The sequence below is a fragment of the Triplophysa dalaica genome, chromosome 25 (assembly GCF_015846415.1).
Source record: "Triplophysa dalaica isolate WHDGS20190420 chromosome 25, ASM1584641v1, whole genome shotgun sequence".
NCBI lineage: Eukaryota > Metazoa > Chordata > Actinopteri > Cypriniformes > Nemacheilidae > Triplophysa > Triplophysa dalaica.
The window spans coordinates 10,517,447-10,530,940 of NC_079566.1; the positions used below are offsets into that span (position 1 = coordinate 10,517,447).

The 13,494-nt window shown below is 37.0% G+C and overlaps 1 pseudogene; it reads left to right on the top strand.

Annotated features, from left to right (window-relative positions):
* The window catches only part of LOC130416058 (fibrocystin-L-like), a 42,354-nt pseudogene that overhangs the window by 2,440 nt on the left and 26,420 nt on the right, over positions 1–13,494 (top strand).

Genomic DNA, 13,494 nt, shown 5'->3' on the forward strand with positions numbered 1-13,494 from the left:
AATTACAAAATATTATGTTTAAGGGCATATTCAATGTATATGGAATACTTTCAACTAAAGATCTATGAGATACTGAAAGGTATTTGACTAGTTCCTATTGTGGCGAGTCTCCCAATGCTCAATCAGCGTCGCCATGGAAACGGAGGAATCAGCCCAGCAAACCTGCCGATCGACAGCACCTGATCCCCATTACGCCAGCTCGATATAAGCGGGAAAGAAGAAGGAAATGGTGCGCTTGGCCTCTGTATGCATATGGTTAACGTGTCGACTCGTCTCTTGTTACACAAAGAAACAAGTGGCTGAAGATCGGCAAGAACCATTATTCATCTCACCCGCAGAGTACCTTGTTTACACGAGATGGAGCACCTCCCCTGGATATTCACAATAAACTATTCATATTTCAACAGAGACGAGATCAATTGCGAGGGAACAATTTAGAATATTTAAACCCATGTATCAGTTTCTTTGTTAGTGATTTTCTTACGTATTAAAAAATTGGTTTGTAAACCACTGAGTTGCATTTACAACATTTAAACCTGTGAATGTCGCCAGCATGCTGTGTCTTGCCTGCACTGCACATGCGCATGTTAAATCATAAAGTCATAATTAAGACTTTGTATCTCATATTTAAGACTTTATTTCTCATAATTATGACTTTGTATCTCATAATTATGACTTTCAATCTTTTCAATCAAGAGCCTACATTTTTTAACACGTGGTGGAAATGGGCTTCCAGAATAATTACATCATAATTAGTAAGTGATAGATTACTCTAGCCTGTTTTTGAGTCTGTTTTGAAACGAACATAACCCTCAATATTAGTTATATATTCTGCATATTGTTTTTTTTATTCCATTGTGTTGTGGAGAACATTCAAACCAGCAGTAAAACTTACTTTGTGATCACCTCTTTGACTCATGAATTAGAACGTTGCATAAATTAGACATTTGAATCTTATAAAAGCTAAACTGTGTAATGTCAGTTGTATTTTTCAAACAAGTCATTGCATTGTCTTATTCAGACCTCTGCCAGAAGATGACTATAACATACATGTCAGCGTGGATGGAGTCTCTATTCCTGCAAGTCAAATGTGTAATGACGTCTGGTGGTGGTATAGCAACTGCAGGTTCCAGGTGAATGAGAAAGACTTCAGTTAAATGTTTACTATCCAAACTACTCCTATTATTCAAAATCATTTCAACATACAAATACTATGCTTTTTCAGAGTACAATGTACCATACACCGATGATACAAATTATTAGGCCACTGTCAGGTCTTCCAGGTAAGATTCTTGTTTTTGGTGGTTTGATAGTAATAACTTTATTATGTATTATTGGAGCTCTACTGAAGTAATATAGTAACTTTCTATAATATCAATGTGTAGGGACTGTGGTGAAAATGAGAGGAAGAATTATTACAGATGTGTACGGAAGCAATAGAGACAGAAGTTCCAATGGTGGTCGTAATACAAGATTTGTGAGGTATTTAAAGCTCAATAAATACCAACATTTGAATTCAAATATAATAATATGATATTAATATATGTTTAATCCTTTAAGTCTCTTGACAACAGGTTTTTTATGATTAGTCTTTTTTATTAGTTTTCTCAGGGCATACATGGGTGGCATGCCTTGTGAACTACTAAAACCTAATTCAGATGAAAAGTAAGCATATGTAATTTACTCCAGCAATGAAAATTTTAAAGTTGAATGAAAAAGTTCATGAAAATTGCATAATTTGCCTTTTATTTTCAGGTATGGCCTGGAATTGGAACATCAAGGGAGTGACTGGGGATACATGAGTTGCAAAATGACAGGAACTTATGTTGGCAAGACATTTCTTATTATTCATATAAAATATGGAATAAATAGTCATTTATATTTTTTGTTGAATAATCTGTTGTTTTCTTTGTCCTCAGGTCATCACAACCTAAGTTTCATTCTGGATGGTGAATATGGGAGGTCAGAGAATATTGATGTTACTTTACACCAAATTTACACTGAAGTTTCTACATCTCATCAATGATGTTAAACTTCTTGACAAAACACATTTTCTTTAGGAGTCTGCCAGACCTTGGGGTTTTCAGTGTCTCAGCATTAAACAAGCTTGCCATGTTCCAGACATACGCAGGTGCAGAAAAACTTTTATTCAAATTAGTACAGATTTTCTGAAAATCTTGACCTGTTGGTGATTAAATATGTGGTTCTCTTTCAGAGGTGACAGGAGTTTCTCCATCTGAGGGCAGCGTGTTGGGCGGCACTTTACTCACCATTCATGGACGCTACTTTGATGAGACCGACCGGCCAGCTGTGGTTTTAGTAGGAGGTAAACGTGATGTGGCTGTGGTCAATGTTTATGTAAATGCTTAAATTCAAAAGTCCACAATTGAAATCTGAGATTCAATATCTAACCTGAATCTAGAAACAAACTATGTTTGAAATAAAACAATTGGAGACCCTATTCTTAAAATGATATAGACGTATTTTGGGTTTCTGAAAATAAATGCCTGCATGAACTGATAATGTGAATTGTTTAAAAAGTGAGTTTGGGAAAAGGCGGATTCGAACTTCCGTCGCAAAGTCAAAACTACTTGTCGAGCCTGCATCTTTCTCACTACACCACCGAAGCTGCTAAAAAAGCGATTTTGTTTTTACACTATTAAAGCTTTTCTGTGGGAAACATTTTTCCGGCTTCTGAGATCCATGTTCATGAAATAAATACTGCCGCCAGCCCCTGTCATACCCAATTGACGCCTCTGAATGCATGCTAAAACAAGGCCGTTCGCAAAGGACATGCCAAATACTGAGAAATTTAAAATGCAAGTTAGATTTTTGCAAATAAAAGGTTCATTCAAATATATAGATAATATCATTTTAAATAAAAAATTAAATAAACACCGTAGACCAATGTATTATGTAAGAAGGACCACAAGTATTTGTTATAACAAATTTATGTTTTGCTTTTTCGTTTTTAGGTCACAAGTGTCAGATTCAGAATGTATCAGATGAGAAGATAGTCTGCATGACCCCTGATTATAAAAGGACCAACATTACAGTATTTCCAGGTGAGAATTAAAATCTGAACTCTGAATGGGGATGATTCTGTCAAATGTCTTTATATCGTCTAATGCCACAGTCCAATATTTGCTGTTTGTTGCGGACTTATTGTATAAACTGTTAAATACAAGTTAGCTTGGCTAAAACGCTAAAATCCCTAAAATCCCTAAAACGCTGCAGCAAAATACCTGCGGTTTGCATTCCTTACACTACAACATTCACAAAAGAAAATATATATTAAAGCAATAACCCCCAAGAAGCCGTGGGTTACAGTGCATTTTAGGAGCTAAGGGGCGTTGTTAGACACGACGCGAAGCGGAGTTCCTAAACCCACTTAGCTGTTATAAAATGCACTGTAACCCACGGCTTTGCGGGCCTTATTGCTTTTATAAAACAGTTACTCCGTATGCTTAGCAAGGTTTCATTAATTAAGTAAATAAAAAGATATTTAGGCTATGTGGTGCGGTCAGCCGTTATATATCGGGGTATTTTATAACAGCTTAGAACTCCGCTCAGCCAATCAGAATCAAGGACCAGAACTGACCGTTTTATAATTATTGTTAGATATTATATTGAACAAATAAGTATGACATTTGTCAAAATATTTGAGCCAAATGAAACTTTAAATTAGTGGAAGACTGCCACATTCATTTGATGGCATGAACTAAACATGAACTCTACATTAGGAGTGGGAACTTAAATGATTAAAGCCCATTCAAATTTATAAATGACAATGGATGCTTTTGTTCACATGGCTCTATTTATTCTATATGAAAATTGCCGTGCTTTACACTTCTCTCAAGTAATGTCAAGGTTTATTTTTGACCTGATTCTGAAACTATAGTCTGATCAATATTAACGTAAAACCCTTAAATCATTAACTTAAAGCCATTTCTGCAGTTGCTTGTGTATTTAAAAATATTTGGTATCCATTTTGAATACTTTAATGAAGACATTAATTACATGATGCATGATCAATTAAAAATCTATATTCTATATTCAGATGTCGATTAAGTTGTTATCTTGTAATGCCATGTTGTATTGGGAGCCTTCTTTAATATATATTGTCCTTTGACTTGCATGTAAACTGCATCTCACTGTAATCTTACCTGAGGTATTATACAGGAAAAACCCACAGTGAAAATATATAACTGACATTAAGCAGTGTTATGTCTATGCATTTATGTATTTAGGGTATTACAAAACATGAATTAAACATAATATCCTAGGGAAATAAGGTTTAGGGTTAAGATGTCTCTCTTTCATTGCCTCGGACATCTTGCTAAAAACAAAGGTGATTCACGATGCCATAGAAGAACCTTTTTTGGTCTAAATGGTTTCATAAAGAACCTTTAACACTTGAAGAACCCTTCAGTTTCACTAAGGCGAAAAAAAGTTCTTCAGATCATAAAAATGTGAGACAGGTATGGTTCTTTAAAGAACTTTTGACTCGGTGTGGAGAACCTTTGAAGCACCTTTAGCCAAAAATCAATTTGTATTTCAACAATTCGATTACAAGTAATTCGTCACGTTTTCAGTCTGTGATGTTATTTTAAGCGTTGGCAGCTGCCATTTTTTTTTGCGCTCATCGTTGGTGCTCTACGTTTTTTCCACGCAAAATGCTCAACTTGGGACACAAAGCTGCTGGAGTTTTCAGCCGATCTCCAGCCACGTAAAAGCACCTCAGTGAACAGAGGGAATATCCTCCTCAATGACAAAAAGCATATATATTTAACATACAATGACTTCAAACTTTATTATACTATCCTAGATATTTAAAAATATAGATTTTTCCAAAAATTAAACGTCTTGTTAAAACTGTTTGCAGGCAGCAGAGGATTACAAATGGAGATATGGAATGACACTTATACAGATAATCTGGAGGACGTCATGGACTACAATGCCAGTAGGCCAGGTTATTCTGTGAAGTGGGTGGATTCTCTGTCCTATGTGTGGCCCACTGCAATGAATAACTTCGTGGCTCGACTGCGTGGTTTCTTTGTTCCTATGGAGACAGACAACTACTACTTCCGAAGCAAAGGATACAGTTATTGCCTGTTGTATTTCAGCAAGACAGGTGTTCCCCAGGATAAAGTATGTGAATCACTGCAAATAAATAAATGATTGCGCAATTCAATTTCTAGTTGCATAAAAGTTATGATGACAAATGTCTTAAAACAATTGCTTCCATAGGAAAATATCCTTTTTATAATGGCCGAAACCGTTAATATTTGCATGACTCTGCCCATATGTACACGTAAAGGCGTAGCTTCAGTTATTGTGGATCTGCAGCCATCATTTCACAGCGGAAACGCATAAGACTTCACACCAATCCACTCCGACTCGGTGGCGAGGCGAACTGATGATCGTCCCGGCATGAGAGTTGCCTACTCTGGGCTTTCACACACTGTCTCAGCTGTGCTTGTATATGCGGTTTCGGTGTAACATTTCCGACACATGGAATCCAATGACACACACTACTCCAATGACACACACTGCACTTTCCAGAGCAATGAGTTTTGTAAAAATCGTCATTTTTAAGAAAGGCAGGGCATAGAGGAGTTGCAATAATGTACGGTAGCCTATGTTAAAAATATCTATGTGAGTTTTTTCAACCTTTAAACATATTACACATTGTATTGCACCAAAGTTAGTAACATTTGAAATCATGTCAAATCAGCCCTTTCAAACTTGCCATATACTTTTTTGTATCTTATGTCCCTTAGTGGCATATGCCTGCTTTACATCTTAGTGTCATTTTTAAAAATTAAATGCTAAGGTGTTGTATGGAAGCCAAACATTTAATAAATCGTCTGTTTTAAAAGAATCCAAATATCAGTCAATATACCATTCAATCACTAATATATGCAATGTATATTTGTCCAGGTAAGGATGGGACCAGTTTACTCCTATTACTCCAACTACTCCCAGGGATCAGATGTTTTACGCTTAGAGAAGGGAAAACCGTGAGTGAATTTTCAAGCATTTAGATCACCATTAAATGTGACAATTTAACTAAAATAAAAAGTTTGTGTCTTTTGGATGAACTGTTATTGTTTTCTACTAGAGTAAGAGATCATCCTCGATTATATAACAATGTTCTGCTTCTCGCAATGCGCCATAGGTACTACATTGAGGTTCTAGTTCAAGGATATTATTCATTTGATGTGGGCTTTTTCAAAGAGATCAGCCCGTTCACAGCCCAGCAGACAAGAGAAGCTGTTCAAGAGAAACAGAAGATAATCGCCAGCTATGATATCTTTCCTGAGAAACAGGTAAACTTACAGCAGTTTCAAGTTCTAAGCAGTATTTAGATATATAAAGTGGCACTGCACCTGAAAAACTTTATTGGAAAATAGTTTTTTTTTATTCTCTGCTGTTCTAGGTGGTCAGATTCGAAGGATGGACACCAGTAAGTGCCATCCAAGAGGTGCAGACTTTGAGAATCCGCAGTAACTGCTTTTCAATGGTCTTGTGTGACAACACTTATTACATCCTGACATATGGAATACATAAAACAGGTTCATTGCTGTACCTCACTCATGAAATTGTAAAAATGTATTGTTATTGTAATCGTGTTCTGATGCTTATCTTTGTTTTCTAAACGTGATAGTGAAGATTCCCGTCAGTGCATCAGCGTCGGAGTTGCAGAACGCTCTGAATGATTTGTGGACAGTAAAACCAGACACAGTTACAGTCACAAAGGAGGAACTGAGCACAGAAGCACTTTATAATGTCACATTCAACTCAAACAGAGGTGAACTAAACAGAGATAAATAATAGATTCAGTGATGTATTGAAAACAATTCCTTAACTCATTCTTTTGAGAGCATCTGTATCAGATCTGTACTACCAACATCTGTACTGCAACAACAAAATATTTTAAACACTATTTGTTCGACTTAATATTCATCAACATTTTGTTACACTGTGGGTTGCCACCTAACGTTCAGGGGAAATTTTCTATCTAATCACAAACTGTCTTGATCTCAGGTGACTTTGAGGATCTTCAATATTTGACCATGGGGTCAGATGTATACATCAAGGTTACTGAAGTAGTCAAAGGGAAGGCCAGTCTAGAGAATTTCACACTGCTTTGGGGCAGCGTCCCATCACCTCCTCTGACTTATAATGCATCTGAGGCTGAGGTTTTTGATCTTGTATTTGTGTTCATATTTACAATCTGATTAAATATTGGGCTTTCTACATGTCTTTTGACACATTTGTTTTGTGATTTAAGGTGCTGAAAGCAATAAAAGTAATGATCTCAGCTAAATGTCCAGAACAGATTCCAACCACTGAAAACTCCAATGTGAAGTATTTTAGAGATTATGAGAATGGTCGAGCAGTAAGTACAGCTTGTTTTGTTCCCGGGGAACACACATAGATAAAAGACATGTAAACTAAATGCATTATAACTCGCTTTGGATAAAAGCATCTGCCAAAATGCATACACCTAAAATCTATATATAAATTACAGTGGTGCACATACACCTTGCAGAAACTGGGAAATGACAGTGATTGTTCATACTATGCCATCCACTTCCACAGTCTTTTTTTATATTAAATTTGCGTATTCTGCCCCTGTCCATGCAGTAATGAATGTATGATGTTGAGATCCATAATTTGACACTGAGCAGAATCGAGAGACTGACTTAAAATCAGGTTTTAGTGATTGTTTGGACAGGTGAATAGTGAATATAGTGAATATCTTAATTTCTCATTTTCTAGTAATTCAAAAGCTATAAAATATATATAGTTTCCCAGGAACAAAGACAAAATAATATAAATGTACAATTATCACAAAACATACAAATTTTCATTGATTCCCCAAATATCATCGTAGAGTACAATCGAATATGTAAACTATTGAGCAGGGTTATTCTTAGAAATTCTGTTTTTATTCTGTGTTGTGGACTTTATCTAAACATTTCTTATGTAAATGTAGTTCAGGGAAGGACTAAAAAAAAGATGTTTTCTTAAATTTTCAACATTTTCCAGATTATTCAAGGTGTATGTCAACTTTTCAGCACCATTTTGGCCGAAGCATCAAAGTAATGTACCGCTTTTTCTCTGTCAAGCAGTATTCAGGATACCTGGTCAGTGATTCTGAAGCTTTCTGTGGCCGTTGGTCTCTAAGAAACCCATATTATATATTTCAATATTATGACACCCCATACAGCCCAGTGACACTACAGACATACAATATTGTAAGCATCATTAAACATCTCAATAATTCCTCCATTCTTTTTAAAAACGATTTTCCTTAGTATGGAATTAAGATTCTAAGATAGAAATGGATTTATTTTCTCCAATGAAATGTCTGAAAACTGTTTTTTCATTGTAGCTCTGCTTAGCCTACAAAGGCCGTCTGGCGAATGAACTAGGAATGTATTTCAGTTACAAAACCGATGGTTATTACCAGCAGATGAATACACAAATCTCTGTTCAGTTTGACTCAACAGATGAGTATGTGAATCCTGTAAACCTAAAGTCATCCTACATTCTTTGATGGAGGAATTGCCATCTGCTAAAATACACTAAATTTATTTTTACACAAATATATTTTTGTTTTGTGCTAGCATTGTGGTATTGCTTCGATTATTTTTTTAGGTGGAAATACAAGTGTGTGGACCTACTGGATTCTATTTGGAAAAGCTTTAACGGCTCTGACTACAAACTGCTTTGGCTCAGTGTGAATGGAGAGAGCGCTAACTCTGTGTACTACATAGATACTGTTCACATTGGACGGGCAGTAACTGCTTTGGATCCATCAGGTATTTTTTCGTATATATATTTTGGTGGTGAAAAACTAGCCATAGAGACAATGTCAGGAGTTATTTTGAAGTTATTAATGTGGAGGGCTTATAGCCATATTATAATTCTGCATATACACAATTTGATCAAGTGTTTCTCCACAGTTATAATGCAGAGAAGTCCACCCGCTCTTGGCAGCTCAGGACCTTTCTTTTCCAGCATTTATGTGCACAAACGAGCAAGCGCTTCACAACTCAGTTATGAGATCACAGCAACGCCATACTACTGTGGCTTTGGCATCCCCTTACTTGAAATCAGCTTTTTGCAGGTTAGTTAATGGAACAGTTGAGCCAAAACAATTTGACTTTCTACTAACATCATGTTTTTATGTTTCAAAATGACATTACTATTACAATTCACTTATACATAATTCACTTAATGAAACTATTGAAACTCAATCCTGTGACAAATATAATTTTGCTATTTCCTACAGTCTGTGCATGGTTTTGCTAGGTTTAGTAACAACATTCCTGACAGCCAATCAGATTCTAGAATTTTGTTTAGTGCTAGAACTGGGTGATGGGCTTGTACACCATTCCTATCAACATATTATTTCCCTCTAGTTCAAATAGGAACATTATGATTAGAGCTTAATTTCTTTAACAAGATTGTGATTTCAGGACCAACAAAATATTAACAACCAAATCCATAATTAGCAAAATCAGGATGTACCTTTGCAGTGACAAGGCTTAGGTTAGTTGTGATTCCCAACATTATACATTTAACCGCCAGCTGAAAATGTCGCCGTTTATTGCCATTTGTCAGACTGGTGACTTAAGTCCGGTTCACTTTTTGTGACTTGAAATGAAGATGCGCGGCAGACGCAAGCAAATAGGGAGCAACGCTGTCGTGAGGGGCATGCGGTGCGACGTGATGTGATGTGAATCGTCCCTTAGACTCTTAACACCAGTTCCTTATTTAGCAGGGGTGGGAATCTTTTGGTAGCTCACGATTCGATTTATATGTATTCTTGTGGTCACGATTCAATTAAAAAATAGATTCATGATTTTTTAATAACGATTCTTCCTCATAATTCGAAGTGCTTCATCTTCGCTTTACAAACCTTGCATATTGCATACGTCTTGTCAATCTCGCCAACACTGTTGCTGAGCTAAAGCTGTGCGGTAAAGAAAATCCTCCTTTTTTGTTCCTATAACATCCATCCATCCATCCATTTTCTACCGCTTATCCGAACTACCTCGGGTCACGGGGAGCCTGCGCCTATCTCAGGATTCATCGGGCATCAAGGCAGGATACACCCTGGATGGAGTGCCAACCCATCGCAGGGCACACACACTCACTCATTCACACACTCACACCCTACGGACAATTTTTCCAGAGATGCCAATCAACCTACCATGCATGTCTTTGGACCAGGGGAGGAAACCGGAGTACCCGGAGGAAACCCCCGAGGCACGGGGAGAACATGCAAACTCCACACACACAAGTCGGAAGCGGGAATCGAACTCCCAACCTTGGAGGTGTGAGGCGAACGTGCTAACCACTAAGCCACCGTGCCCCCTCCTATAACATCAACAATTGAAATATTAACTAGAAAATCATTTTTTTTAAATCTGTGAATCGATAAGAATCTCTAGAAGGACTGATTCGCGATTCATATGCAATCGATTTTTTTCACCCACCCCTATTATTTAGGTTATATGTCGCACAATTTCAGTACAGTTATTACAACCTTTTGGACACAAAAAATTAAATAACAATATTTGTATCGTTTATATTATTTATATTAAGGGTGTTTCATGAAAGTGTCTTTATGGGGGTGTATAAAGGTGGGTGGGGATCCGGTGATTGCGAAAAAATGTTTACTGAAGGGGGCCCGGCAAAAAACGTTTGGGAAACACAGATTTGGATAATGTACACACAGGATGTGTGCTGTGGATGATTGCATAACTGTCCCTACCACATTTTAACATACAGTAGATTTTGTGTCTTATACAGATATTTCTGTCTTGTAGAAAATGCCAAACAGCACAAAGGACGTTCTGGTTCAACGCCAGGACAATGCCACAGTCACTATAAGCCGTGTTCACAAAGCCAGTCCACCTCTTACCGGAACCTTTGACATTGCAATTTTTGGTCAACGTGTCGAGGGTACAAATTTTATTATTGGAATAAGTCACCTGACAGAAATTTGTATAGTTCTACAACAGACTTTTGCTCTTTGTTTTGTTCCTGTAATGAAATAATTGACAACCTTTATTAACCGATATTTAAATATTTGGTGTGGTTTTTGTACCTCAGGTCTGCCAGTAAACATCAGTGATGTAGACCTGCAGTACGCACTACAGGGGATTCCAGAGCTCGGCCAGCTGGAAGTGCACAGAAATGGAGATTGTACAGGCTACACGTGGGACATCTGGTGGCTCACCGTCCCGGGCAATCAGCCACTGTTAGAGGCAAGAAACAATAATCTGATAGCAAAATGATCACCATGTAATCCGTCAATCACCAATAAAAAACAGATGATATCTCTTTATTATATGTTAATCAGATTAATTCTTCTGCTGTGGTCGGCGTGAACCCTTCAGTGACCTCACATGAGATCAAGCAAGGAGGTCTTTTTAAACACAGAATTACGGGAGACTTTCTGCGTATCCCTAAAGAGAAACCACAGGTGCATTTCCCACACACTACAGATTTTAACAATAATGCTTTTTTGTTTCACATACATTAGCCATATGAAGGTGTGCCTGTGGAATTCCTGAACTGTTCATGCCACCTGTGGTGCAGAATTCAATAGTGTAACATAATGTATCATGAAAAGGCCTGTTAAAGGTTGTATAACCCTGTCTGAATAGTGTTGTGGGACTTTTGCATGTCTGGAGGATTATGAATTAAGCAATGCATGACAGGTTTATTTGTGTTACTCTTCATTTGTGGTATAGGCAGTTATGCAGGTAAATTATTGTTTGTACTGTATGTGACCGTCCCTGTTAAATGAACAGTAGCCTACATTTGTATTTGTACAACATACAATTCCGGCATTATTTACTTAACCTTATGTTGTTCCAAATCCTTATGAAATACTTTCTTTGTGTGAAAGACATAATAAGTTTAACATAATGCTTAGGCTTTTCTTCTTATAATAAAAAACAGATCATCATGGAGGGAATCCACAGACGTAGTGGGCTGTCTTTCAAAGCGCCCTCGAAAATGGAAACAAATCGTTTATTTAATACAATTATTATACAAAAATAAAAATGTACATATTAATATTAACACAAATTAAATAAATTATAAATCGTTAATATTGTTAGACACTTTCCAAACGCAACCCAAATTTAACAGGGGGTCCTCTTGAAAGGTCTGTAGGCAGCCTATTAATTCCGAACTGTGATCAAACTGACTGGAACTACCTGTGCATTAAAGTTTTTAATGCAAACCTTCCAGCCAATCAGAATCGAGTATTCAGACAGACCGTGGTATAAAAGCATAAAAAGAGAAAAAGGGAAGGGACAATTTTACTTTTTAAATTTGACAATAAAACAAAATATTTTTGAAAACATTTAAAGTGCATAAAAGTGTTAACTGACAGTATGTGCATATTTATGTGCATGTTATTCATAAGGTGGAGGTTTTCATCAACGGCATCCCGTCATGGTGTTCAGGTGATTGTAGTTTCACCTGGAGTGAGTCTAAGACCCCAACAGTGACCGGAGTTTCTCCTACAGAAGGTGCAGTGATAATTAATTTGGACAAATAGTAAAAAGCTGTCACATTCATTTGTTTTCGTGTTTAGAGGTTCATGTTACTGGTATTGTCTTTTAGGTTCCAGTGGTTTGGCAACTGTTGTTAAAATAACTGGGTCTGGATTTGATGGTGGTAATGTCACAGTAAAGACTGGTGAAGTGGAATGTTCTGTTCAAGACGTCTCCAGTAAGTCAAAACCTATATCATTTCTTAGGAAGTCCAATGAAAATAAAATAAGTTTTAAAGCTTCTAGTCCAAGTCTGTTCACCTTCGAGATAAGTATATCAGTGTTGCCCAATCCCGCTCCTGGCAAATGACTGTCCAGCTCTAACCTTAATCAAATACGCCTGAACCATGACGTCTTTAGGATCACACATGTCCACACCAGACAGGAAATGTGTCATAAAAAAAACTAAAAACAATTAATAATATTGAATCTATTGTAGCTTTTCATGTATTACTGTCACATCTGGAATGGGCAAAAACTTAAAATAATACAGGAAAGAAACGTGTTGCAATGCCACATCGTGTTATAAAATTACAGGCAAGCAGTTGCATATCACAGGGGCTAGAGCTGAACCTTGCAGGACAGTCGATCGCCATTGAAATGGCTGGGCACCAGGGAAATACTGATGTATATGATGTAAAGGGTGAAGTAAAGTTCATAAGGACTGGACCTTTTCATGCACTATTTAAGAAGAAATCTCAATAAAATCATTTTTGGGTATTTCAGGTACTTATATAACCTGCACAGTTGGCCCAGCAAGTGCTGGAATCCAACCAGTGTCTGTGAGATTCTCTGGTCTGGGCAATGCCCGAGATGACAATAGTGGTGGTTTTAACTTCACACACCTGTTAGGAGTGACCTCCATATTCCCAACAACAGGAAGTGAAGCAGGTACATGAAAA